Source organism: Poeciliopsis prolifica, unplaced genomic scaffold (assembly GCF_027474105.1).
Source record: "Poeciliopsis prolifica strain line A6 unplaced genomic scaffold, Auburn_PproV2 SCAFFOLD012, whole genome shotgun sequence".
In the NCBI taxonomy this organism is placed as follows: domain Eukaryota; kingdom Metazoa; phylum Chordata; class Actinopteri; order Cyprinodontiformes; family Poeciliidae; genus Poeciliopsis; species Poeciliopsis prolifica.
Genome location: NW_026562387.1, coordinates 3187554 through 3203647, shown reverse-complemented (window position 1 = coordinate 3203647; position 16094 = coordinate 3187554). Strand labels below are relative to the sequence as shown.

General features: G+C 40.8%; 1 protein-coding gene and 1 long non-coding RNA gene across 5 annotated transcripts in view; one reads left to right on the top strand and one right to left on the bottom strand.

The window, feature by feature from the left end:
- The window catches only part of ccny (cyclin Y), a 77879-nt gene that overhangs the window by 47897 nt on the left and 13888 nt on the right, over positions 1–16094 (bottom strand). The gene's annotated exons all lie outside the window — the stretch shown is intronic.
- Positions 682–1698, top strand: LOC129364678 (uncharacterized). The gene is made up of 3 exons (XR_008606470.1): positions 682–928; positions 1006–1175; positions 1251–1698. It is a non-coding gene; the product is annotated as an uncharacterized LOC129364678 (long non-coding RNA).

Below are 16094 nucleotides of genomic sequence, written 5' to 3'. Positions count from 1 at the left end.
CGGGGCTTCATGCCTCTGGTTGGGCCACCCGATGCAGACGGGTCCAAGGTGAGGAACCAGACCAAGGGCAGCCCAAAGATCCCATATGATCAATACGACCATTGGAAACAGGTTTGACTCGACCGTACAGGAGGTCCTACCCTTACGGGGCCCAGAGGTGCAAACCACTTCAGCATATTGAAAGCACGATTACAAATTACATAAGCGCTAAAACATGAACGAAAGTGTAACAGAGAACAAAGTGTGTGTATATGTCTTTGTGAATTTTGCCCAAAATAATGAAGGTTGTGTCTGTTTCTGGTGGGATTTTTGAGTGATGCCACGGTTTAGAGCCACCTAGTGGTGTGATGACAGACTGCATGTGACGGGTCCTTCAGGTTTCCCCACCAGAATCCTGTGAAGTTCTGGTGGGGGTCGGTGCGAGAGAGGCAGCTCTTCATTACTTCTTTTACTTGGGGTCATATTTTTCTAGTTAAATACTAAACAAAATACTATAACATTTAACATCTACAAATATGATTTATAAAGTTTTATAATGGTTATGCTGAAAAAATATGACCCTATAGGTGGGAGCTGCGCCAGTTGGTGTTCCTGGCTGACCATTCAGTCATGATGCTAACTGTGTCTTTTGTTTTTCAGCTGAGGAGCCACAAGCAGGCAGTGACGTTTTGAAGATTTGTCTTTTGTTTTTTTGTCATTCTAGTAAATAAGCAGAGAACTTTACACAAGCACTAAAACATGAATGAAAGTGCTACAACGTTGATGAAACTGTTAGGATTCAAGTTGGTGTGAGTGCTCCTCCGAATAGACGATCTTCGTGGGAGCGTTCTGGCAGGCTGACGCACCTGAAGCGGATTTCTGAAATCGGCTGCAGGATTCTTAAGAAGCGGTGGAGCAGCCATTCATCGCTCGATGGTCCCACTTGTTGGTCAGAGTCAATCCCAAGGTTTTGCCAAGCTTCATGTTGACCAAGGACTAAGTTAATCTTTGTGTTGTTTTTCTCAGATTTTGGATGCACTGCCTGGACCCAGCTAGGAACCATGCCCACCCGAACACTGACACCGATTACCCACCGGACTAAACGCTCTCGTCTGCCGCCCGAGCCTGCAACCTTCTCTGAGCCTCTGCACCCACGGATCCTACCTCCTCCTCGGCAATCCTCCATCAGATGAACTGTAAGCCCTTCCCTCCACTTCCCTGTCAAGATCCTCTCACTCCCGCTCCTACTAACCTATCCCCTCTCCAAGCAGTACCACAGCCGCCCGGCCGCTCCCGATCCCAGTGGACAACTTAGGCTCAACATATTCAATAATAACTGTAAATAAATCTTTGAATCAAAAATCTTCCGGTTTGATGTCTAAACCTGCATGTGGGTAAAGAAACTCAAATCCAACATGACAGAAACGGATCAGGTATGTCCCAGTGGGAGATGTAAGAAATCGCTCCTTCCTCTGCGGCTCGTTTTTACTTTGAATCGGAAGTTATTCTGGCTTTAACGTGTTTTTGAAAAACATGAACGTTCTTGGTGATATAAAAACGCTTTCATTAATGTCATTGTGTTTTTGTTCATGTTATAGAGCTTTTGTAATTGTGGTTTCGATTTGCTGAAGTGGTTTGAACCTCAGGGCCACCGTACACCCTGGAGCCAGGCTGGGGCGCTTTGGGAGCCCCTGGTGGCCAGTGGCTGATATGACAATAAAAAACCTTTAATCCCTGAACAATATTAACTATTTGTGCATCGAGAAATACACTTAGCATACTAAGGTAAATGTTATTTAATTTGGTTAAGAATAATTATCGTACTATCAATAAATGACTTCTAATGCATGTTGTTAGTTGCCAGAGCAACAATAACACCTTTATCAGCTCAGAGGTTCAAACTGATGAAAAGTGAGGAAAGATGCTCTCTACTAAAATATTCCTCGCCATCTTCCATGTTCTTTCAGCAAACAGTGGAGTTGCTTTTCTTTCTGCAAACAACAGAGTTGTTTTTGGTTTCACCACCATTGACCTGCTACTTTACCCGCCATTGAAAATTTTATTAAAGGTTGTCTGCTAGTCTGCAGCTCATGTGACCAAAGCAGGCGAAGAGGTGAAAGGTTAAAACAGTCAACATTGTCTTGTTGGGAAACCCCAAGATCATTGGGAGTCTTAAAAGATGCATTTGATCAGGGGTGCCCAAAACGTCGATCGCGATCTACCGGTCGATCGCGATCTACCGGTCGATCGCGATCGACCGGTCGATCGCGATCGACCGGTCGATCGCGATCTACCGGTCGATCGCGGGGAGGTTTTGAATCGATCTCTGCAGCAGGTGACAAACTGAAAACCTCCAGGACGCTGAGAGCAGCACTTCCTCTTCTGACAGACTTATCAAAAATAGTCACTAAGATCCAAAACATTTGTAGCTTCATTAAAAAATAATAAAGCCTGAAACCTGATATCGTAACAGACTGAACGTTTTTAACGTAATCTTTGCTCGGCTTGCGGGGCGCAGGCGGTTGCCACGGCAACGGGTGTGCTTAATGATAAAGAGAGAGAGAGAGAGTGAAACGGTGCGAGTGGTTCTGAGTTGATCACCTGTTCGGGTTATTCTGTTTTCCTTCGCGGTGGTTCATCACAGCCACTGGAGTTTCTGAACGTTCAATAAACGACAAACTTGGACTAATGACCTCGTTCGTTTGCAGTAAACGTCACAACCAACATCAAATAGGACACATATATTTGATTACATTTTAACAAACAAATGGCTTCTACCACAATAATTGTGTCAAATTACATTAATTATATCCCAAATTCAGAAGATTTGCCTTTACCTTTGCAAAGCTCTTTGGTTCCTCCTATCAGTCTGCAGTTTCGCATGGTGACGTCATCAAACCAAATTTCGGATCTACCATAACTGAATGACACCTGCTGGCCTGCAATCAGCTGCTGACTGAGAAACCAGTAACCTGCTGCCAGTGTCAGAATCTCACTGAGGAAGAAACTGCATTAGGTTTTCTATCACTTTATCGTTTCTGACATAACTGATGTATATTTGCATAGAAAATTAGTCAATAGGGTTTCATTTATAATTTGTGAGGTAGATCTCAGCCGGCTGGTGAGAGAAAAAGTAGATCTTGGTCTCAAAAAGTTTGAGCACCCCTGCATTTGATTATTTTAGTTCATTTTTATCTCCAAACAGTGGTGCTGCAAAAGTTTGAACAATCGCAAACGGACTGATTAGTGTGAAAAGATGTTCAATATTATTTTATTTTAAACACTTATTGAATGCTGAAACACCTATTCATTGATATTTTAACAATTGAATTGGTTTTTATCAATGCAACCTGGCACAACATTCAGATTTTTGATCTGGGCCCAAATGGAAATGAGTTTGATGTCCCTGACATAAGACAAGAGAATCATGGACTATTTTGACTGAAACAAGATCTTTGGAGGTGGAATGATGTCACACCGCCAGCAAAGGGAGATTCTGTGATGTCACTGGCGATGCCGCCTGTGATGTCATCAACAGCAGAATTCTATGTAACACAATTCTGCATATTTGTCATTGCTCGCAATACTACTGACCAGTTCAGACGCTCGCAAACTCCTTAAGATATTTTATCGACGATTTCATTGATAGTGTTTGAGAAAATGTCTCAGCAAAGTGCAAGATCAACCATGATGGGATTTAATCCAAGGAGGGGAAACCACCAACACCCCAAGGCAGGAGCTCTACTGCCAACCCTGATGATTTGGAAAGAGAGATACGTAGACTGAACGGCCTTTTGAACAAGGAAAAGGCCAAAATGCTTGCAGTGAGAGAGAAACTGGAGGAAGAGCTCCAAGAAATGGAGTTTCAACTCAAGAAGCAGGAGGAGTTAAAAGTTGGCTATTTTGATCAGGCCTGCAAAGCGAAGGCCGAACTGGAAAGGCTGGAGAAGTTCAGAGACGTGGAAGTCCTGAAATTTGATGTCATCGCTTCTCAGGCTCAGCTTGAAATCAAAGATATGGAGAAGGAGGAAATAAAGCAGAAATATGAACAAGTGAGGGTCTCCTGCTTTCACACAGTTGAAGCATTTATGGACGAACTACATGAAGAGAAAGAGAAGAATAAGGCATTGGAAGAAGAACTGAAGGAGCTGCAGAGGTCATTCCAGGAGCTCAATGCCAAATATAATGCTGACTTGATAAAGAGGAGAGAAGAGACCAAGTCACAAACATTTTACGAGGAAAAGATTAGTGAGAAGCAGCGATTACTGGATATTGTGAAAACAGAGATGGAAACGATGAGGGTAGAAATGATAGAAAAAATTGAGTCGATGCAAGAAGCAGAACAACTTTTACAGAGAGAATTGGAGGAATCTAAAAAATCGTATTATGATCTGACTTTGGCCCATGAGAAAGAAATCGCAATCCTGAAACTAGACCTGGAGCGATGCCAACAGGAGCTAAGGCAAGAGAAAGAAGATCATTTAGAAAACCTTGGAAAAAATAAGGAGCTGACTGAAGAACTGAAAGCCCAGAAAGAAAGTGGAGAGATCCTGAAGAAGCAAATGATTGAAAACAAAAGATTTTATCTGGAGAAGGCAGAGGAGGAGAAGAAGGTCATAAACGTCTTAGAATTGGAAAAAACCTTCCTGCAGAAATTATCAACAAGTGAGATTAAATGCCTGCAGGACAAACTGAAAAACGCCATAGAAGAACTAAACAAAGTTGACATTTTATATCAAGATTTGTCCGTGAGATATGAAAGAGACATTAGTTCACTTAAAAAAGCTGCAGAACGAAACCAAATTAAAAGTAATTCCGCGGAAAATATTGTTGAATCTACAAACGATTTACCGTCAACCACCACGGCGAGTCCTCAAGAAGAAGAAGAGGAAATATCAGTCGGCCATGTCGACGTGATTAATGATTCAAATGACATGGATTCAGAGGAGGAACAACCTGAACCAGAACCAGAACCAGGTTGTTCTAAGGACGCTGAAGACATTGAGGATATTATGACCCAACAAGAAAGTGGCCTTCAGGATTTAGACATTAAAAAGAAACCGAAAACCACCATTTGGAAAAGAATGAAAAAATTTCTTGGATTTAAGTCAAAACGAAAACCAAAGACAGAAAACGATAAAGATGATTAATTTTGATATTTATCAAGACATTAAAGAGAAGAACTGAGGACCACATCCAGGTTGTCGCCTCTGTGTTCAGGGCAAGTTTTAAAAGTTTAAAGTTTTAAAACTTTTAAGTTATAAAGTTTGAAAACTTTAAAGTTTTAAAACTTAAGTTTTAAGTTAACGTAAAACTTAAAACATTGCACGGCCCAGTATTTTAACACTGAAAGTCGCATTAATAGTGTTTTAAATCTCACCATTTTGTCTTATTGGAAATAAACCCATTAAAACGTCTTGATTAGCTAAAAACTGACATGTGGCATGAACATGTATAAACATTCAGAGTATACAAAAATATTAAAACCTCTTTAAAACTTAAGTTTTAAAACTTTAAAGTTTTAAAACAAAGTTTTAAAGACAGAACTTTGTCTTTAAAAAGACAGTTTTTCCCCGATTGACAAAATAGATCCTCCCAACCCAAGAGAAAAATGGTGGGCAGCACGGTGGCGCAGCGGTTAGCGCTGCGTCTTCACAGAGACCATCTGTGTGGAGTTTGCATGGTCTCCCCGTGTTTGCGTGGGTTTTCCCCGGGCGCTCCGGTTCACCCCACATCCCCTAAAACATGCAGGTCAGGTCAGTTGGTCACTGCAAATCGCCCCCAAAACAGTTTATAAACTCCAACACATGTTCAGTTTTATTGTTAAACTTGTAAAATTTATTGACATTTTCCCTCCACTGGTTTAGTGATAGAGGCTCATTACTGCAACACTCAGCTAAATATTTATAGCAACTTGTTGATTATAGTAATGATTTCTGTTTATTTTCACTGTACTTGTGCTTTCCTGGTTTGACCTTTGGTTGACCTTTTCACATGAAACTGCCCTGAATTGTAGCTCGTTATGCTGCGTTTAAACCTGTATTTTAGAGAAGATAAGCAAAAGGATCATGCAGTGGCGTCTTTAGGACGACTGTGTCTCTGTGGGTAGATGGACCAGAAGGTTGTCGGTTCGATTTCAGCTTCCTCAGCCACATGTTGAGGTGCCATTGGGCAGGGCATTTAGCGGCAAGTTGCCCAGCGACCTGCATGTGGGTGTAAATGTGTGTGTGGGTGAATGTGACTGCAGCGTGAAGCGCTTTGAGTATCAGCATGATTAGCAAGTTCAGTCCATTTACCTTTGATAATAAATCCTGGTTTTGTTTTCATTAGTGATGTTTCATGACGTGCCGAGGCTTCGGAGCGAGGCGAGTAAAGGAGGGGAGGTTTCCGTAAAGCGCGTATCGAAGCTTGCTTCATTTAGGGGAGGAGCCGAAACCGATGACGTCCGAAGCCTCGCTGCCCGGCTGTACCATGTGACCGCTTCAGGAAGTGGTCACATGGTACATGGCTTCATTAACCCCACAGGCTCCATTTAAAATGTGGATTATTGTAGGCGAGTTGCGGTCAGTTAGAGAGTGGATAGAGGTTTGATAGTTTGGATAGCAGAGTTTGGATAGTGGCTATTTAGTTTGAGACAGTTAGTTTGGGGTTTGGAGAGTTTAGGAGAGAGAGAGAGAGAGAGAGATCTGAGATTTGGGATCGTCTCTTTTCAAAGGCTGGAGAAGTAGTGTCAAAAAAGAGGAATCGTTTGAAACAATAAACTGTGGAGAAATTGTTGTTTCTTAATAAAAATGAATGAAATCATCCAAGTTACACAAGCATTAGCCTCTTCACTGCCCCTCCCTAATTCCACAAGCACTTTCACTGTCCTCTGCCTGATGAAGCCATTTTTCTAGAGTCACAGAAAAACATTATTACACAACATTCCATATCACATGACACGACTATTTTGGGAAAAATTACACACAGAGAATACATTCAACCAATATCTTATTATTCACATATGTATTTACATAATTTATGTAGACAAATGATTTTGTCCTACACCTTTTGTGACGTCATTCCCAAGAGCCATAATAGACAAAAATTTAATGCATCACACCTGTTTAAGATACAGCTGGCTGTGATTATACACCTGGCCAGTAGGTGGTTTCGTGAGCACATGAAGCTTCAAGAAATGAACCCTTTCTGAACCAGTTGGATCAAGTGGTTCAATGCCTCATGAGGCTTCATCTCACCATCACTAGTTTTCATACCAAACATAAGAAACGTGATTTAACATGTTTAGACTTTTTCAGGTTCCAGTTAAGTTAAGATTAGAGTTAAATCTGTACATTGAATTAGATGATAATTGTAGTCATAATTTAATAATCCGGACCGTGAAGAAGCCCAGAGTTATTTTATCTCTGATAAAACAGGTTTTATCAAAGATAAAAGTTACTGTGTGAGCTTTCTCTTTGTCTTTATTTACAATAACAAATTCAAGATAAACTAAACAAAAAAAAGTGCAATTCAACATGAAAACTGTGTAGAAAAGGAAAAAAACAAGAACAATCCATGAAAGTATGAAAACAGAGAACTTAATCAGAAATCATTTCCATTACAGGAAGAAATCAATTCTTAGATAAATACTTTGTAATAAATATGAAGCTTTTGTGTTGTTGAGCTTATTGCTGTCTGCTTGTATAAAGAGAAGAAAAAGGGGCTGAGAAATGCCTAAATCAGTTTTTTAACCAGCTTTATAGTCAGACTGCAAATTATGTTTTGTTTAGGATGTTACTTATCGGTTTTGTTTGTCAACCTGGGTTTAATTCCTAATCCTGGGGAATCTGCTGCATGTCATTCCCTCCTTTCTCCTCCCAATTTCCTGTTCAACCACTGCAAAAATAACGGCTACTAGAACCTAAAACACTTTATTAGAGCCTGAAAAACTTTTTAAAAACTAAACAAATGGACCAAAAGTCAGAATATGATTACCTCCACATTGTGCTCGTTTCCTCATGTTAACAACTTTCTTCCATTGTCTCTCATTTTCTCTCTTTCCTACATAATTAACAGGTTATTTAATACACACACACATGCACACATTTACACGTCCCCTCCATGGCTGCCACCTTATGGTGGTGGGGGGTTTGAGTGTCCCAGTGATCCTAGGAGTTATGCTGTCGGGGCTTCATGCCTCTGGTTGGGCCACCCGATGCAGACGGGTCCAAGGTGAGGAACCAGACCAAGGGCAGCCCAAAGATCCCATATGATCAATACGACCATTGGAAACAGGTTGGACTCAACCGTACAGGAGGTCCTACCCTTACGGGGCCCAGAGGTGCAAACCACTTCAGCATATTGAAAGCACGATTACAAATTACATGAGCGCTAAAACATGAACGAAAGTGTAACAGAGAGCAAAGTGTGTGTATATGTCTTTGTGAATTTTGCCCAAAATAATGAAGGTTGTGTCTGTTTCTGGTGGGATTTTTGAGTGATGCCACGGTTTAGAGCCACCTAGTGGTGTGATGACAGACTGCATGTGACGGGTCCTTCAGGTTTCCCCACCAGAATCCTGTGGAGTTCTGGTGGGGGTCGGTGCGAGAGAGGCAGCTCTTCATTACTTCTTTTACTTGGGGTCATATTTTTCTAGTTAAATACTAAACAAAATACTATAATAACATTTAACATCTACAAATATGATTTATAAAGTTTTACAATGGTTATGCTGAAAAAATATGACCCTATAGGTGGGAGCTGCGCCAGTTGGTGTTCCTGGCTGACCATTCAGTCATGATGCTAACTGTGTCTTTTGGTTTTCAGCTGAGGGGCCACAAGCAGGCAGTGACGTTTTGAAGATTTGTCTTTTGTTTTTTTGTCATTCTAGTAAATAAGCAGAGAATGTTACACAAGCACTAAAACATGAATGAAAGTGTTACAACGTTGATGAAACTGTTAGGATTCAAGTTGGTGTGAGTGCTCCTCCGAATAGACGATCTTCGTGGGAGCGTTCTGGCAGGCTGACGCACCTGAAGCGGATTTCTGAAATCGGCTGCAGGATTCTTAAGAAGCGGTGGAGCAGCCATTCATCGCTCGATGGTCCCACTTGTTGGTCAGAGTCAATCCCAAGGTTTTGCCAAGCTTCATGTTGACCAAGGACTAAGTTAATCTTTGTGTTGTTTTTCTCAGATTTTGGATGCACTGCCTGGACCCAGCTAGGAACCATGCCCACCCGAACACTGACACCGATTACCCACCGGACTAAACGCTCTCGTCTGCCGCCCGAGCCCGCAACCTTCTCTGAGCCTCTGCACCAACGGATCCTACCTCCTCCTCGGCAATCCTCCATCAGATGAACTGTAAGCCCTTCCCTCCACTTCCCTGTCAAGATCCTCTCACTCCCGCTCCTACTAACCTATCCCCTCTCCAAGCAGTACCACACCCGCCCGGCCGCTCCCGATCCCAGTGGACAACTTAGGCTCAACATATTCAATAATAACTGTAAATAAATCTTTGAATCAAAAATCTTCCGGTCTGATGTCTAAACCTGCATGTGGGTAAAGAAACTCAAATCCAACATGACAGAAACGGATCAGGTATGTCCCAGTGGGAGACGTAAGAAATCGCTCCTTCCTCTGCGGCTCGTTTTTACTTTGAATCGGAAGTTATTCTGGCTTTAACGTGTTTTTGAAAAACATGAACGTTCTTGGTGATATAAAAACGCTTTCATTAATGTCATTGTGTTTTTGTTCATGTTATAGAGCTTTTGTAATTGTGGTTTCGATTTGCTGAAGTGGTTTGAACCTCAGGGCCACCGTACACCCTGGAGCCAGGCTGGGGCGCTTTGGGAGCCCCTGGTGGCCAGTGGCTGATATGACAATAAAAAACCTTTAATCCCTGAACAATATTAACTATTTGTGCATCGAGAAATACACTTAGCATACTAAGGTAAATGTTATTTAATTTGGTTAAGAATAATTATCGTACTATCAATAAATGACTTCTAATGCATGTTGTTAGTTGCCAGAGCAACAATAACACCTTTATCAGCTCAGAGGTTCAAACTGATGAAAAGTGAGGATAGATGCTCTCTACTAAATATTCCTCGCCATCTTCCATGTTCTTTCAGCAAACAGTGGAGTTGCTTTTCTTTCTGCAAACAACAGAGTTGTTTTTGGTTTCACCACCATTGACCTGCTACTTTACCCGCCATTGAAAATTTTATTAAAGTTTGTCTGCTAGTCTGCAGCTCATGTGACCAAAGCAGGCGAAGAGGTGAAAGGTTAAAACAGTCAACATTGTCTTGTTGGGAAACCCCAAGATCATTGGGAGTCTTAAAAGATGCATTTGATCAGGGGTGCCCAAAACGTCGATCGCGATCTACCGGTCGATCGCGATCTACCGGTCGATCGCGGGGAGGTTTTGAATCGATCTCTGCAGCAGGTGACAAACTGAAGACCTCCAGGACGCGGAGAGCAGCACTTCCTCTTCTGACAGACTTATCAAAAATAGTCACTAAGATCCAAAACGTTTGTAGCTTCATTAAAAAATAATAAAGCCTGAAACCTGATATCGTAATGGACTGAACGTTTTCAACGTAATCTTTGCTCGGCTTGCGGGGCGCAGGCGGTTGCCACGGCAACGGGTGTGCTTAATGATAGAGAGAGAGAGGGAGTGAAACGGTGCGAGTGGTTCTGAGTTGATCACCTGTTTGGGTTATTCTGTTTTCCTTCGCGGTGGTTCATCACAGCCAATGGAGTTTCTGAACGTTCAATAAACGACAAACTTGGACTAATGACCTCGTTCGTTTGCAGTAAACGTCACAACCAACATCAAATAGGACACATATATTGATTACATTTTAACAAACAAATGGCTTCTACCACCATAATTGTGTCAAATTACATTAATTATATCCCAAATTCAGAAGATTTGCCTTTACCTCTGCAGAGCTCTTTGGTTCCTCCTATCAGTCTGCAGTTTCCCATAGTGACGTCATCAAACCAAATTTCGGATCTACCATAACTGACTGATACCTGCTGGCCTGCAACCAGCTGCTGACTGAGAAACCAGTAACCTGCTGCCAGTGTCAGAATCTCACTGAGGAAGAAACTGCATTAGGTTTTCTATCACTTTATCGTTTCTGACATAACTGATGTATATTTGCATAGAAAATTAGTCAATAGGGTTTCATTTATAATTTGTGAGGTAGATCTCAGCCGGCTGGTGAGAGAAAAAGTAGATCTTGGTCTCGAAAAGTTTGAGCACCCCTGCATTTGATTATTTTAGTTCAATTTTATCTCCAAACAGTGGTGCTGCAAAAGTTTGAACAATCGCAAACGGACTGATTAGTGTGAAAAGATGTTCAATATTATTTTATTTTAAACACTTATTGAATGCTGAAACACCTATTCATTGATATTTTAACAATTGAATTGGTTTTTATCAATGCAACCTGGCACAACATTCAGATTTTTGATCTGGGCCCAAATGGAAATGAGTTTGATGTCCCTGACATAAGACAAGAGAATCATGGACTATTTTGACTGAAACAAGATCTTTGGGTGGAATGATGTCACACCGCCAGCAAAGGGAAATTCTGTGATGTCACTGGCGATGCCGCCTGTGATGTCATCAACAGCAGAATTCTATGTAACACAATTCTGCATATTTGTCATTGCTCGCAATACTACTGACCAGTTCAGACGCTCGCAAACTCCTTAAGATATTTTATCGACGATTTCATTGATAGTGTTTGAGAAAATGTCTCAGCAAAGTGCAAGATCAACCATGATGGGATTTAATCCAAGGAGGGGAAACCACAACACCCCCAAGGCAGGAGCTCTACTGCTAACCCTGATGATTTGGAAAGAGAGATCCGTAGACTGAACGGCCTTTTGAACAAGGAAAAGGCCAAAAGGCTTGCAGTGAGAGAGAAACTGGAGGAAGAGCTCCAAGAAATGGAGTTTCAACTGAAAAAACAGGAGGAGTTAAAAGTTGGCTATTTTGATCAGGCCTGCAAAGCGAAGGCCGAACTGGAAAGGCTGGAGAAGTTCAGAGACGTGGAAGTCCTGAAATTTGATGTCATCGCTTCTCAGGCTCAGCTTGAAATCAAAGATATGGAGAAGGAGGAAATAAAGCAGAAATATGAACAAGTGAGGGTCTCCTGCTTTCACACAGTTGAAGCATTTATGGACGAACTGCATGAAGAGAAAGAGAAGAATAAGGCATTGGAAGAAGAACTGAAGGAGCTCCAGAGGTCATTCCAGGAGCTCAATGCCAAATATAATGCTGACTTGATAAAGAGGAGAGAAGAGACCAAGTCACAAACATTTTACGAGGAAAAGATTAGTGAGAAGCAGCGATTACTGGATATTGTGAAAACAGAGATGGAAACGATGAGGGTAGAAATGATAGAAAAAATTGAGTCGATGCAAGAAGCAGAACAACTTTTACAGAGAGAATTGGAGGAATCTAAAAAATCGTATTATGATCTGACTTTGGCCCATGAGAAGGAAATCGCAATCCTGAAACTAGACCTGGAGCGATGCCAACAGGAGCTAAGGCAAGAGAAAGAAGATCATTTAGAAAACCTTGGAAAAAATAAGGAGCTGACTGAAGAACTGAAAGCCCAGAAAGAAAGTGGAGAGATCCTGAAGAAGCAAATGATTGAAAACAAAAGATTTTATCTGGAGAAGGCAGAGGAGGAGAAGAAGGTCATAAACGTCTTAGAATTGGAAAAAACCTTCCTGCAGAATCATCAACAAGTGAAATTAAATGCCTGCAGGACAAACTGAAAAACGCCACAGAAGAACTAAACAAAGTTGACATTTTATATCAAGATTTGTCCGTGAGATATGAAAGAGACATTAGTTCACTTAAAAAAGCTGCAGAACGAAACCAAATTAAAAGTAATTCCGCGGAAAATATTGTTGAATCTACAAACGATTTACCGTCAACCACCACGGCGAGTCCTCAAGAAGAAGAAGAGGAAATATCAGTCGGCCATGTCGACGTGATTAATGATTCAAATGACATGGATTTCAGAGGAGGAACAACCTGAACCAGAACCAGAACCAGGTTGTTCTAAGGACGCTGAAGACATGGAGGATATTATGACCCAAGAAGAAAGTGGCCTTCAGGATTTAGACATTAAAAAGAAACCGAAAACCACCATTTGGAAAAGAATGAAAAAATTTCTTGGATTTAAGTCAAAACGAAAACCAAAGAAAGAAAACGATAAAGATGATTAATTTTGATATTTATCAAGACATTAAAGAGAAACTGAGGACCACATCCAGGTTGTCGCCTCTGTGTTCAGGGCAAGTTTTAAAAGTTTAAAGTTTTAAAACTTTTAAGTTATAAAGTTTGAAAACTTTAAAGTTTTAAAACTTAAGTTTTAAGTTAACGTAAAACTTAAAACATTGCACGGCCCAGTATTTTAACACTGAAAGTCGCATTAATAGTGTTTTAAATCTCACCATTTTGTCTTATTGGAAATAAACCCATTAAAACGTCTTGATTAGCTAAAAACTGACATGTGGCATGAACATGTATAAACATTCAGAGTATACAAAAGTATTAAAACCTCTTTAAAACTTAAGTTTTAAAACTTTAAAGTTTTAAAACAAAGTTTTAAAGACAGAACTTTGTCTTTAAAAAGACAGTTTTCCCCGATTGACAATATAGATCCTCCCAACCCAAGAGAAAAATGGTGGGCAGCACGGTGGCGCAGCGGTTAGCGCTGCGTCTTCACAGAGACCATCTGTGTGGAGTTTTGCATGGTCTCCCCGTGTTTGCGTGGGTTTTCCCCGGGCGCTCCGGTTCACCCCACATCCCCTAAAACATGCAGGTCAGGTCAGTTGGTCACTGCAAATCGCCCCCAAAACAGTTTATAAACTCCAACACATGTTCAGTTTTATTGTTAAACTTGTAAAATTTATTGACATTTTCCCTCCACTGGTTTAGTGATAGAGGCTCATTACTGCAACACTCAGCTAAATATTTATAGCAACTTGTTGATTATAGTAATGATTTCTGTTTATTTTCACTGTACTTGTGCTTTCCTGGTTTGACCTTTGGTTGACCTTTTCACATGAAACTGCCCTGAATTGTAGCTCGTTATGCTGCGTTTAAACCTGTATTTTAGAGAAGATAAGCAAAAGGATCATGCAGTGGCGTCTTTAGGACGACTGTGTCTCTGTGGGTAGATGGACCAGAAGGTTGTCGGTTCGATTTCAGCTTCCTCAGCCACATGTTGAGGTGCCATTGGGCAGGGCATTTAGCGGCAAGTTGCCCAGCGACCTGCATGTGGGTGTAAATGTGTGTGTGGGTGAATGTGACTGCAGCGTGAAGCGCTTTGAGTATCAGCATGATTAGCAAGTTCAGTCCATTTACCTTTGATAATAAATCCTGGTTTTGTTTTCATTAGTGATGTTTCATGACGTGCCGAGGCTTCGGAGCGAGGCGAGTAAAGGAGGGGAGGTTTCCGTAAAGCGCGTATCGAAGCTTGCTTCATTTAGGGGAGGAGCCGAAACCGATGACGTCCGAAGCCTCGCTGCCCGGCTGTACCATGTGACCGCTTCAGGAAGTGGTCACATGGTACATGGCTTCATTAACCCCACAGGCTCCATTTAAAATGTGGATTATTGTAGGCGAGTTGCGGTCAGTTAGAGAGTGGATAGAGGTTTGATAGTTTGGATAGCAGAGTTTTGATTGTGGTTATTTAGTCTGAGACAGTTAGTTTGGAGTTTGGAGAGTTTAGGAGAGAAAGAGAGAGAGATCGGAGATTTGGGATCGTCTCTTTTCAAAGGCTGGAGAAGTAGTGTCAAAAAAGAGGAATCGTTTGAAACAATAAACTGTGGAGAAATTGTTTTCTTAATAAAAATGAATGAAATCATCCAAGTTACACAAGCATTAGCCTCTTCACTGCCCCTCCCTAATTCCACAAGCACTTTCACTGTCCTCTGCCTGATGAAGCCATTTTTCTAGAGTCACAGAAAAACATTATTACACAACATTCCATATCACATGACACGACTATTTTGGGAAAAATTACACACAGAGAATACATTCAACCAATATCTTATTATTCACTATGTATTTACATAATTTATGTAGACAAATGATTTTGTCCTACACCTTTTGTGACGTCATTCCCAAGAGCCATAATAGACAAAAATTTAATGCATCACACCTGTTTAAGATACAGCTGGCTGTGATTATACACCTGGCCAGTAGGTGGTTTCGTGAGCACATGAAGCTTCAAGAAATGAACCCTTTCTGAACCAGTTGGATCAAGTGGTTCAATGCCTCATGAGGCTTCATCTCACCATCACTAGTTTTCATACCAAACATAAGAAACGTGATTTAACATGTTTAGACTTTTTCAGGTTCCAGTTAAGTTAAGATTAGAGTTAAATCTGTACATTGAATTAGATGATAATTGTAGTCATAATTTAATAATCCGGACCGTGAAGAAGCCCAGAGTTATTTTATCTCTGATAAAACAGGTTTTATCAAAGATAAAAGTTACTGTGTGAGCTTTCTCTTTGTCTTTATTTACAATAACAAATTCAAGATAAACTAAACAAAAAAAAGTGCAATTCAACATGAAAACTGTGTAGAAAAGGAAAAAAACAAGAACAATCCATGAAAGTATGAAAACAGAGAACTTAATCAGAAATCATTTCCATTACAGGAAGAAATCAATTCTTAGATAAATACTTTGTAATAAATATGAAGCTTTTGTGTTGTTGAGCTTATTGCTGTCTGCTTGTATAAAAGAAGAAAAAGGGGCTGAGAAATGCCTAAATCAGTTTTTTAACCAGCTTTATAGTCAGACTGCAAATTATGTTTTGTTTAGGATGTTACTTATCGGTTTTGTTTGTCAACCTGGGTTTAATTCCTAATCCTGGGGAATCTGCTGCATGTCATTCCCTCCTTTCTCCTCCCAATTTCCTGTTCAACCACTGCAAAAATAACGGCTACTAGAACCTAAAACACTTTATTAGAGCCTGAAAAACTTTTTAAAAACTAAACAAATGGACCAAAGTCAGAATATGATTACCTCCACATTGTGCTCGTTTCCTCATGTTAACAACTTTCTTCCATTGTCTCTCATTTTTTCT